The sequence below is a fragment of the Acomys russatus genome, chromosome X, assembly GCF_903995435.1.
Source record: "Acomys russatus chromosome X, mAcoRus1.1, whole genome shotgun sequence".
In the NCBI taxonomy this organism is placed as follows: Eukaryota; Metazoa; Chordata; class Mammalia; order Rodentia; family Muridae; genus Acomys; species Acomys russatus.
In genome coordinates this window covers 62877437-62890567 of record NC_067169.1, presented here as the reverse complement: position 1 = coordinate 62890567, position 13131 = coordinate 62877437, and the positions used below count along the sequence as shown (strand labels likewise).

The window sequence follows — 13131 nt, the reverse complement described above, 5'->3', positions numbered from 1 at the left end:
CTTGACCCAATCTCACTTACATTTTTCCCAGTACTTGTTGATCTTGAACTATCAATTTTATACATACCGTTGCTTAGATAAGTGTTTTCAATTCTAAATTCTAATTCAGTACATCTTTTTTTTTTTCTGGCCAGTAGAATAGTTTATGTACTCATCAGGCTTTGAGTTCCAAAGCTTATGTTATTTTATTTCTTGGTAATATATTTGTTAGTTAAGAGGCTAGTCTGACAGTTTTCATAATTCATTCTTTTTTTTTTTTTCTGTATTTGTTGTATCCATTTATTTGTTTTTGTTTTGTTTTGTTTTGGTTGAATGAGACAATTTCACACATAAACTACACTAGCTTTGAAGTCCATGTGTAACTGAGGATAACCTTAAACTCCTGAACTTCCTGCCCCTACCTTCACAGTTCTACAGTCTTTGCCTTTTTAATTTCTGGCATTTGCCACCATGCTAATCTATTCCTTTTTATTTTATTTATTTATTTGTTTGATTATTTATTTGGTTTTAAAATAAGAGTTCTCTGTGTAGCCTTGGCTGTTTTAGACTCATTTTGTAGACTTGGCTGCCTTCAGCTCATGGAGATCTGCTTGCCTTTGGCTCCCACGGTGCTGGGATTATAGGTGTGCATTACTGCACCCATATAATCTACTCATTTTTAAGGATGCAGAGGTTTCACTTCTCTAAGCAGTATGTATAGTATGTAAAAATAGTTCTGTTTGTAAGGTACATGAAAGATTAAATCTTCAGTTTTTTGGTTTATTGAATATATTGTGGCAGTTTGACTCCATTCATGTTCAAAGATATTTATAATCACATATCTGGTTTCATTTTTCTTTTGTATCATATAATTTATGAAAGTAGAACTAAAAGATATGTACTTTATTTTGAGAAAACTGACGTTTTCAACATTGCTTTCTGTATTATAACTTTCTTGCTTTTGAATAATCTATATTTTAGGGTTTAATATAACATCTGAGCTAGAGTTTTATGGATAGTCTTATGTTTATCCTTAGGACAAAATAAAGGATAATTTAAGGCTAAAAATCTTTGCCAGCTATATACAGCTGATAAAAAATTAGTATCCTGGATATAAAAAGTTTAGCTAAAAATTAGTTAAGAGGAAAAAGGATCCAATTAAAATGGCCTATAGATCTAAACAGAGTTCTCAAAAGAGGAAATGAAAATGGCTAAGGCATGCAATTAAAAACACTATGAAATTTCATCTTCCGTCCAGTTAGAATTTCTAAAATCAACAAAACAACTAACAATAAATAAATGCTGGTGAGTTTGTGGAGAAAGAGGAACTCCCATTTATACCACTCCTTGTTATATAACCTAAGTCAACATCCTATCCCACAGACACTTGCTCAGTAGTCTTCGTAGTCTTCATTACTACACTATTCACAACAACTAGGTAGTGGAAACAACACACACACACAGACAAAACACTTATGAATGGATAACTGTTCTCTATATATACAATGGAAAAGTATTCACATGTAAAGAAAAGTAAAATCATGAAATTTACAGACAAATAGATTGAACTAAAAATTATTACAATGAGTGAGATATCCCAGACCCAGAAAGACAAACCCAAAATGTTTTCTCTCAACTATGGTTCATAGTTCCATATCTTTAGATGCAGGTATATAACCTGGACTCATCACAAAAACTTGAGGAAAAAGGGGATTATAATGAGGTGAGGGATTCTAGATATAAGAGGTAGAATAGAAAAAATATGAAGAGATAAATGTGAAAAATTGAGAGGGAGTCTATCTGAGGAGGAAGGTCAATACAGAAGGAAATAGGAAGAATGGTACAGAACATGAAGAATCCCTGAAAAAAAAACTTAAAGAATCATATGTTACATTTACCTAAAGTTATATAATATAGATGTATAATTATATATGCATACACACATTATATATATAGAAAGTATGCCACTTGGCTTGACAATGCTTCCCTTAGAACCATAGATTATCTAACAAATTCTCAAGCACCAGCCATGAAATTTTTCCTTTCAAGTTGTTGGTTGGGGGAGCCAAAGAGACTCGCAAAACAATATAAGCTACATCTGTTGCCTTTCATGGCATTCCCCAAATTGAAGGTAAGTCTCTAATGCTAAAATACAAGGCCTTTTGGACACAGAACTCAGATGATTTGAGCTGGATCTAATTTGAAAGCTTCCTTTCTGAGAAACAGTTTTCATGGTATGTGATGGTGCTATGCAAACGGATAAGAGAGTACCAACCAATATTCCTGTCTAGCTGTGATGCCTATGAACCACAATGGCCAGAGTGGCACAATATATTTAAGGTGTAATAGTAACACTCAAAAATTGTCATTAACCTACAGCAATCCAATTGGACATAAGGCTCACCCAACACAAAGAGAATCATCTTGGTACTATAAAACTCACCAACTACTTGGGATTAGTGATAACATATGGTATATCTTATAAGATAGCCTATTACAAATTTCGGGAATTCCTTGTTTTTAATAACTGAGTAGTATTCCATAGTGTAAATATACCACAGTTTCTTTATCCATTCTTCTACTGAGGGACACTTAGGCTATTTCCATGATCTGGTTATTATGAATAAAGCTGCTATGAACATGGTTGAGCATATGTCCTTGTTGTGTGGTAGTGCATCTTCTGGGTATATTCCAAGGAGTGGGATAGCTGGGTCTTGAGGAAGCCCTCTTCCCAGTTTTCTGAGATAGTGCCAGATAGATTTCCAAAGTGGCTGTACTAGTTTGCATTCCCACCAGCAATGAAGGAGTGTTCCTCTCTCCCCACATCCTCGCCAGCATGTGGTGTCGCTTGAGTTTTTGATCTTAGCCATTCTGATGGGTGTAAGATAGAATCTCAGAGTTGTTTTGATTTGCATTTCCCTGATGACTAAGGAGGTTGAGCATTTCTTTCAGTGTTTCTCAGCCATTTGATATTCTTCTGTTGAGAATTCTGTTTAGTTCCAAGCCCCATTTCTCAATTGGGTTATTCGGTTTGGTGGTGTTTAATTTCTTGAGTTCTTTATATATTTTGGATATTAGACCTTTGTCAGATGCAGGGTTCGTGAAGATCTTTTCCCAGTCTGTAGGCTGTGGCTTTGTTCTCTTGACAGTGTCTCCTGCCGTACAGAAGCTTCTCAGCCTCATGAGGTCCCATTTATTAACTGTTGACCTTAAGGCCTGGGCTGTTGGTGTTCTGTTCAGGAAGTTGTCTCCTGTGCCAATGTGTTCCAGGCTCTTCCCCACTTTTTCTTCTAAGTGACTGGTTTTATGTTGAGGTCTTTGATCCACTTGGATTTGCGTTTTTTGCAAGGTGACTTTCACACGTATTCTGGTGCCTCATATTTGACCACATCCTCTGGATGGGGAGACCTGGTGGAACTCAGAGGAAGGATAGCAGGCTACCAAGAAGAGACTTGATACCCTATTAGCATGTAAAGGGGGAGGAAGTCCCCCTCAGTCACAGTCATAGGGGAGGGGAGTAAGGGGAAAATGGGAGGGAGGGAAGAATGGGAGGATACAAGGGAGGGGATAACCATTAAAATGTAATATGAATAAATTAATTAAAAAGATAGCCTATTACTGCCACTTTATTAGATTACCATGATTTTCATTGCATTTTTTCTAAATACCAATCCTTATATCAACAGATAATTTTTGCCCTTGTGCCTAATTAAAAGTCTCCGCGCGCCCCTCCGCCCCGCATTTTTTTTTTTTCTTTTAACAACAGAGACCATTACAGGAAACAAAGCTGGTCAAAATGCTGAGAATAAATGATCACTGGTACAGCTATAACACAGCCCTGCTACTTAGGCTCACAAAAAATCTTCAAGGAAATGAGCACGTAAAGACTGTAAGAGTCTTTATGGTGTGAAATTATGTCACCTAGAAATGACAGAAAAATTACGTGCATTTCTCATCAATATAGTTGCCTAAATAATACCTGAATCATGTCATCAGCACCAGATATGCTAGAGTGGTAGGAGGGAATCATATTGGGCCAATCCCAGACAAAGAACTACAGGCAGCTAATGACTTTTGAGTGGGAGAATGAACACCCCTGACTTGTTATGCTTGTTAAGTGCTCAGCTCTGAAAATCATATAAAATAGCACTAAGTGGACCAGTCAGATTTTATTTTTATGCATATATGTGTGCAATAATAATTAAAATAAGGCCAAAAATATGAGAGGGAGTAAAGGAGAAAATATAAGAGGATAGAGGGAGGAGTCATGGGTTAGTTTGTAAGAAGTAATGGAAAGGACAAAAATTATGTAATTATACTTTAATTTTCAAAAGCTGTGTTGCCTTAGTCTGGTAGCCACATATAACTACTTTATGAAAATACCATAGATTTAGTATTATTACTTTTGTGTGAAGGCTTTATCTCTTGATTTCTGTGCCACCAGGGCTGCATTTCCATTGCCCTTCCTCCTATATTATTGAACACTGGAAAACTTTCTTGAGTTTTGGGTTCTTAATTCAATGGGCTTTCTTTTTCTTTATTTCCTTAATACAGCCATATTCAGTGGAAATGGCAATAGCCATGAAGCCAGCACAGCTGCATGACAGTTTTCCCAAAAAGCTGAATTAAGTACTACAATCACTGTTATTCTATCACTTTTAGATTTGTATCTCTGCATTTTTGCATTCTTAGAGACTTTCTTCATTATTGTTCATTTTATGTCTTTCCTAAGAAAATTAATATTACTATCTCTTCTGCTTTTGGGGAAATAGCTTTCTCTGGCCTTATTTGGAGGTCTTCCTCATGCTCTGGAGATCATTATGCACCGATCTAGATGAGGTCATTTCTCTGGGTATCAGCCCTTCCTTAAGCACACTCAAAAAGTATGATTGGTACAGGGTAAACAGAGACAATTGACAAACTTTTACTCGCTAGAAGAATAGGATACATATTTAATCCCCCCCCTTTTTTTTTTAACAATACAGCTAGAGCTCTCTGAAAATGCAGTTTAAATCTAGGGGTCATACAGGGTACATCCCTGAAGGAATATAACTCACTAAATAAAATAAATTGACTAAAATAATCATTTTCTACTTTATAGCATAGATGATGAAACAATACAGTAAAAGGAGTTAAGTATTACTATTTGCTATTTATAAAAATATCTGTTCAGATATTTTGTCTGGAGAGTTTTAAAACTGAAAATACTGCAAGCCTGAAAGCAAGCTGTCATATAATAAATGTGTTTGCTCTGACAGAGACATTTAGATTCCTTGAATTGGAGTTATAAGGCCAATAATAAAAATAAAATTTGCTCTATTTGTATTTTTTAATTGTGACTGAACTTGTAACTAGAAATATGTAATGAAAAATCACACACGTGTCTGGAGACAATGTGATATAATTGTACACCTTGGATAATTATTACTCTGTCTTTCTTTTAAATATTTATTTATTTTATTTATTGCATATGAGTGCATTATCTGCAGAAGAGGGCATCAGATTACATTATAGGTGGTTGTGAGCCACCATGTGGTTGCTGGGATTGAACTCAGAACCTCTGGAAGAGCAGGTGGTGCTCTTAACCACTGAGCCATCTCTCCGGCCCTATTCTGTCTTTTTTTTATATGAAACGTAGAAATAAAGAAGCAATTGGGTTGCTTGTCAGAACTGCAAGATTCCCCTGACCACACGACCACTAGGCTTGACTCACTCCTCAATTGCAGGCTCCTTATATCCTGCAGTGGGCCACCCTGTCAACGGGTTGGGGAAGACCCCTGGCAATTTTTCCAGCATATTTCTTTTATTCCTGCTATGAAAATATTTGAGTACTTTTATTTAAACTTTAAGATATATCTACCAATTGCTGTGGTATCACATTCAAGTACTCTAAGATTAAATAGCATTAAGCATGTCTATTGGAAATTCCTAATATATATATATATGTATATATATATATATATAATTTCAAAGTACAGTAAAGTCACAGAAAAAAAAATCTTTATTGTAAGAAGGTAATGATTTACTTGGGTAATAGTCTATTATTATATTTGAGCATCCTGAAGGAAGGCTTTAAACTTTGTTGCATCATTAAGCTACCATAACATGAAAATGCAAGGGAAACAAACATAGTTTACAATGAATATTTATTGTAATTAATAATAATAATCTAAGTTATAATCCTTAGAATACTATTCATGTGAAAACCGTGCTCTTATTTTAATTTTTATTTCATAATTCCCATATGAATTGATGATTTGAAGATTTGACATTATGACATTATAGTAGCTATGTTATCTCTGATCATTATCACATAAAATTATTATTAATGATAATCTAAACAATAAATACCACTGTATTTTAATCCCTAAAATAACTTAATATTCAATTTTTCAATAATTTTCACAAATAACTAATATAATAGAGTTAATATAAGAAAGAAATATAGATTAAGTTAAGAATTAATATTTGATAACCCTTTTTTAGAAGAAAAAACAAAACAATACTTTGAGTTTAAAATATTTTTACAATTAATCATTCTGTGATTCTAATAACTATTAGACAATGTTATATTAATGAAGACAAATACTTAATCATAAAATGAAATTATAAAAGTTACATAATCAATATAACTATATTAATTATTCATTGCAATAAAAATCTTTTGCATTACTTTTCCAAATATTAACTATGATTTATATATTTTAATAGCTATATTCATGAGCATGAATAGAAGTCATGGAAAAAAGTAAATTATATATTTAAATGTTATTGTAGGCAGGCAAGGGATGAGATAACAATTGAGATGTAATATGAATAAATTAATAAACTATATTTTAGAAATGTTATTGTAAGTAAAATGGAATAACTTTATAGTGATCATGTTTCTTTTTTTGTTGTTTTACATACAACAATTTTGCATATTTTACAAGAGTGTTGTGTTAGTTACAGCTTCTATTACTGCCATGAAACATCATGACATAAAGGCAAGCTGGGGAGAAGAGGGTTTATTTGGTTGACACTTCCATATCACTGTTCATCCCTGAAGGAAGTCAGGACAGGAACTCAAACAGGGCAGGAACCTAGCAGCAGCCACCGATGTAGAGGTAGAGTTATCTGAAAGGACGGAGCCTCAATTGAGAAAATGCCTCCATAAGACCCAGCTGTGAGACATTTTCTCAATTACAGATTGATGGAGGTTAGCCCATTTCTTGTGGGTGGTGCTGTTCCCGGGCTGGTAGGCCTGGGTTCAGGCTGAGCAAGCCATACAGAACAAGCCAGTCAGCAGCATCCCTCTACGGCCTCTACATCAGTGATCATGTTTCTAATTATCTTGACATTGCATGCAAATCATGTGGTAATATGACAAAAACTGTGATATGAAAACAATTTTACAGCTATAATTAGGATACAACTAATATGGAGGAAGAGGATATAGGAAGTACAGATGAGACTTGATAGGCTGAGATCAGATGTTAGGTGAGGAGGTCTCCCCTTTATGAGAACTAGGGGAGGAAGGGAAAGGGCATGAGGGAGGGAGGGATATCAAGAGGGGATGAGGGAGGGGGATACAATCGGGATGTGAAGAATTTAAATTGCAGAACAAGCAGGTAATTTATATTGCTAATCCTACTATATGGGAAAATCTCTGAGACTGGCTGAGACATGAGCGTCTAGGCATAGACAATGCTTCTTGTTGGCTACAGAACCCCTATGAATTATTATTAAATGCCATTCTTAGTATGGCATTAATGAAGATTTACAAATGTCTTTTTTTTCTGCTCATATAAAGAACAGAAAACTAGCCTTGATTGTTCTGCACATCACGCACCTTATACATTTATAATTTTAGGACTGTATAATGCTTGTGAGAAGTTATATATTTTCAGAACAAAAGAACTGGACACTGACATTGGATCAGACCTGACAGGATTCATTCCTCTCAGCTTGCTGGACACTGACATCCTGCATCCTTCATGATCCAACACAGAGTGCTTCATTTGCTGTTACTCATCAGAACAGGACAGCTTCCAGGACACTTTCAAAGAAAGATTCCAATTCCAATTGGTCCAGCATTTCAGACTGTCCCACACAGTACTATGTTTAAGCCAGGAATTTCTCAACATTTAGAAGCTGGACCACAAATGCAATTCCTAGCTTGTTTAACCATTTCCCCAATTTTATTTGGGCTCCTACAAAGATTTTATCTGTCTGAAATTAGCTGGAAAAAAACTTAAGAGAAAGACACCCCCATTTCCTTTAAGGGGGGATGGGTAGGTTTCTGGTTGCTTTCTTGGGCTATAGAGGGTTATTTTCAACAGGGGTTGGTTATAAGTTATTGCTGGTCTTATTTAGAGAGAAAACAAGGTTGGATTCAGAGATGTCTCTCTTTTCCTTTATCTTTCATTCTTAGGTTTGGAGATAGGAGTTGAAAAAAAAGAAGGAGGAATATAGAAATATATAGGAGAGATAGAACAAAATGTAGATTAGTGAATCTACTACTCAACTTTAAACCTTAACTGTGATTCAGAAAATTATTTTTCATTCACTGGTATAGAATGTTGTATATAGACGCAAAATAAGTTTATTTTTAGAAACATCGGTATAGAATTGAAATGTAGGAGTTATCAAAATTTTATCTCACCTGAACTCTCTAATTTTAACTCCATATAATTTCCAATATTGTTCTTTACATTTAATTCCCTTATAACTAGACATATACAAATACTGTTTTACTCATTGTTAAAAATATACTAATTAAAATGAAAAAATATACTATACATATTTCCAGTTGGCTATGAAAATTATTACTGGTTCTAAAGTTAGTGGTCTAAATAATGACACTTGAGAACTATAAAAGATTTTCTTTTTTCTGTTTTTTCTTTTTTATTAAATATTTTACATATACATTTATATTATTACACATACATATAATAACCTACCTATAGCAAGAAGAAGCATGAAAAAACCAAGAAGTATATAAATGTTACATTCATAGTGTTTTGGCTATTTGTATTTGGCAGCGTTGAAGAAAACATCTTTCCTATCTTGGTGTATCTAAAATTCTGAATGTAACTCAATATCCATCATATCTCATCATTATGAAAAAGTTTTCCTGAGATAAAATCACTTCTTAAAGACTGGAGCGATAGCTCAGCATTTCAGAGTCTTGGCTGCTCTTCCAGAGGATCTGTGTTTGATTCCCAGAATCCACATGGTGGCTAACAATTATATGTACCTCAAGTTTGAGGAAATCTGATGATCTCTTCTGGCCTAAAAATGAAGGTAGAGAACACACCACAGCTAATTATATTTCCCTAATTCATTCCATGATGTCTGTATTTCCATGATAAAAAAGAAATAATATTACAGATAAATATGAATTACAATAAATTATGAATATGTAAGAAAAAGTACCTAGTAAAGTAAGAATAATTAAAATCAGTAAAAATAATAAAAACTCATCAATATCTAAAATAATTACACACCATGAAAAATATATTTTATCTAAGGAATTTAAAGTCAGTTCAAGATACAAAACAGTGATAAGCAACATTGGTTGCTTATAACCTACTTTTTATAGAAAAAAACCTGTTAAAAGTCCCATAGTAACATTGACAGAATTAAAACATGCTCATCAGAGTAACAGGATTAAAAAATCAGTATGAACTCTCTGAATAGAGTAGACAAAATAATCCCACTTGCAATAGCATCAAAAAAGAAAAACTTAGAAATCAATCCAATGTCATAAAATATTTGAACACTGAAAGCTATAAACCCGTTGAAATTTTTAGTCCTTAAGTAAGTGAGAAGACCCACTATTTGAAGTGATTGGAAGGCTTAATGACCTGCGAAGATCTAGAGATTCAGTGAAACCTGTCTGTAAATTCTCATGGCAGTTTCAAACAATAAATAAATAAGTAAACAAGGAAGAAGAAGAAGAAGAAGAAGAAGAAGAAGAAGAAGAAGAAGAAGAAGAAGAAGAAGAAGAAGAAGAAGAATTAATCAAACCATCTCCATATTCGCATGGAATCACCAGAATTCCAAATAGTTACAACAAATACTGTGAAATTAAAAAAAAAAATGGAATAGGTCACATATCATAAATTCAAAATCAATGAAGGCACTATCATAACAATTGTAATATAAGCAAATGAAACTGAGAAGAGTTCCGACAATCATTGATCGGTGTTTATTCAAGTGATGTTCAGAAGGGTTTCAAGAATACCCAATAGAAAATAATAGTTTCCTCAGTGGGAGGTATGACAAAACTGAATACGTACATACAATAGAAGAACTCTTATATATTCAAAGAAACAGACTCAAAATTGAAATATAAGTTCTGTGGATGTTCTCTTAAGAATATAGAGAAAGAAGGTATTATTCCAATCTTCTTGTATCTGTTGAGGCTTGCTTTGTGACCTACTATACGATCAATTTTGGAGAAGATTCCATGCAGTGCTGAGAAGAAGGTTTAATCCTTTGTGTTTGGGTGAAAAGTTCTGTAAATATCTGTTAGATCCATTTGATTTATGGTGTTGGTTAATGATATTACTTTTTGGCTTAGTTTCTGTGTCAATGACCTATCCTTCAGTGAAAGTGGGGTGTTGAAGTCTCCCACTATTACTGTAAGGGGATCAATGTGTGGGTGTGGTTTAAGCTTTTTTAAATAGTTCTTTTACAAATGTGGGTGGCCTTGTATTTAGAGCATAGATGTTCAGAATTTTGATGTCCTCTTGGTTGATTTTTGTCTTTCATGAGTATGAAGTGTCCTTCCTCATCCCTTTTGATTAATTTTGGTTGAAAGTCTATTTTATTAAATATTAAAATTACTACACCAGCTTGCTTCTTCTGACCATTTGCTTGGTATATTTTTTTCAGCCTTTTACTCTGAGATAACGTCTGTCCTCATGGCTGAGATGTGTTTCTTGAATGCAGAAGAATGATTGATCTTGTTTATGTATCCATTCAGTCTGTCTTTTTATTGGAGAGTTGAGACCATTGATGTTGAGAGATATTAATGACAGACGAATGTTAAGTCTCTTAATTTTTGATGTTTATTACAGTAGAGAATTTCTGTGGTTGTGTTTTTGTGATAGTGTAGTTATCTATTTCCTGTGTAGTTTTCCCATGAAAGTCTTCTCTTACCAGGAGATTGGGGTAGATGTGAGGACATCCTACTGAGACTCTAGGTAAAAGAAATATAGGAGATGGGGAAATAAAAGGACCCAGAGTGCCCTAGAAATCTACAAGAAGAACATCATGATGGGTGGATCAGGGCCCAGGGGAGTCTGCTCAAACTATTGCACTAACCAAGGACAATACAATAGTAAACATAGAACCCCTACTCTGATCTACCAAATGGACAGGACATTCTCCACAGTTATGTGGAGAGTGGAGACTGACTTTGACATTAATTCTGGTGCTCCACATTTGACCACCTCCCCTTGGTGTGGCGGCCTGGTGGCACTCAAAGAAAGAATAAGCAGGATACCAAGATGAGACTTGATAGCGCGGGAGGTGGTCCCCCTCGGTCATAGACCAAGGGGAGTTGAATAGGATTAAAGTGGGAGAGAGTGAGGAATGGGAGCATGCAAGTGATGGGATAACAATTGAGTTGTAATCTGAATAAATTAATAAAATTTAAAAAAGAATATGAAGAAATTTGTCATGGTATCAGTCTTGGCAGTAACTTCCCATATATGTCATCAAAAGTTGAAACAAGAAATCAATGATAAAAAATTACTTCAAACTAAGGTTTTTTCATAGCAAAAATACCAATCAACAGAGTAATAAAGTAAAAGAATCTCTTTTAAAAGCTTTTAAGGTTTTAATTTCCAAAATATATTATGTAAGATTTACAACTCAATAGAAAAATAAAACAAAGCAAAAAATAAATTAAAGGACAAGAACTCAAATAGAATTTTCTGCTGAAAAGGCATAAATGACTAATAGATAAACAAATTATATTCTACATCATTAAGCAGTGAAAGGTAAAAAGTGAGCATATCATACATGTTGACAAGTATTATGTTTTGGCTCTGGAATATGCCACACAGGCTCACGTTTTGAATATTTGGTTCTCAGCTAGTGGCACAATTCTGGGAGATTACAGAATTGTAGGGAAACAGTGCTTTGCTGGAAAACACAATCCTGTAAAGACAATCCCTTGAAAATTATATTCACTTATGGTTCTGATCCTATTTTATGCTTCCTAGTTGGTTGCCACTAGATCACTTGCTGCCACATTATCTGGCAGACAGTCTGAATCCTTCTGCCTGTCTTGAATTTTTGTCCACAATGAACTAATGTATCCTGTAACTTTGAGTTAAGATAAACCAAGCTGTCCTATATTTTGGAAATGGTGAAAAGTTACTAAGGGAAAAGCAATGCAGGATCATCAGAACCCCTGTATACGGCTAGTAAAAATGTAAAGCTATGCAGCCACCTCTGAGGAATGAGGATTGGTGTTTCTTGAAATATCAGACATAGAACCTAGTACTTCTACATATCAGTATAGGGTCAAAAGAATCAAAGTGGGGAAATAAATAGATGTTTGTGTACCAGTGGTCATAGCTATATTATTCAAAATGCCAAGACAAGGAAACCTTTAAAATTAATGGAAAATTAATGAATAAAGTATAATGCACAGATATTCAAGTCTTGTTCAGTTTTAAATAATTAAATATATTTAAATAATTAAAAATATTAAGTCACATTCTACAAACCTGGAAGATATTGACATTGAGTAAAATAAAGTAGACACAGAAGACGAGTATTTCATGTTTTTTCCACCATGTGGAATTTAAAGGATTCAAAATTATAGCATCAGAGAAAGTAGTTGATTTAAGCAAACAGTGATATGGGAAATAGGGAATTGTAGTTTATGGAGTATAAAGCCTCAGGTATATAAAAAAAACTAAAAGCTGTAGAAAGCTGCTATATGCAATAGGACAATACAATAGCAGTGATATTCCCAACTTAAAGTCTTGTTAGAAGAATGGATATATTATTTTCTTATCATAAAATATAATGGAACTTACTTTAAAGGTTTTGAATTAATTCAGCATATTAATAAATTTAAAAACCCAAACCAAGAATAATCTCCTTTTAATAAAAAAAAAAAGAAATTGACCAAATCCAACATACTTG

The 13131-nt window shown here is 33.9% G+C and overlaps 1 protein-coding gene across 1 annotated transcript in view; it reads right to left on the bottom strand.

Moving 5' to 3' along the window:
• Nucleotides 1-13131, bottom strand: part of Dach2 (dachshund family transcription factor 2) — a 520209-nt gene that overhangs the window by 46849 nt on the left and 460229 nt on the right. The window lies entirely within an intron of this gene.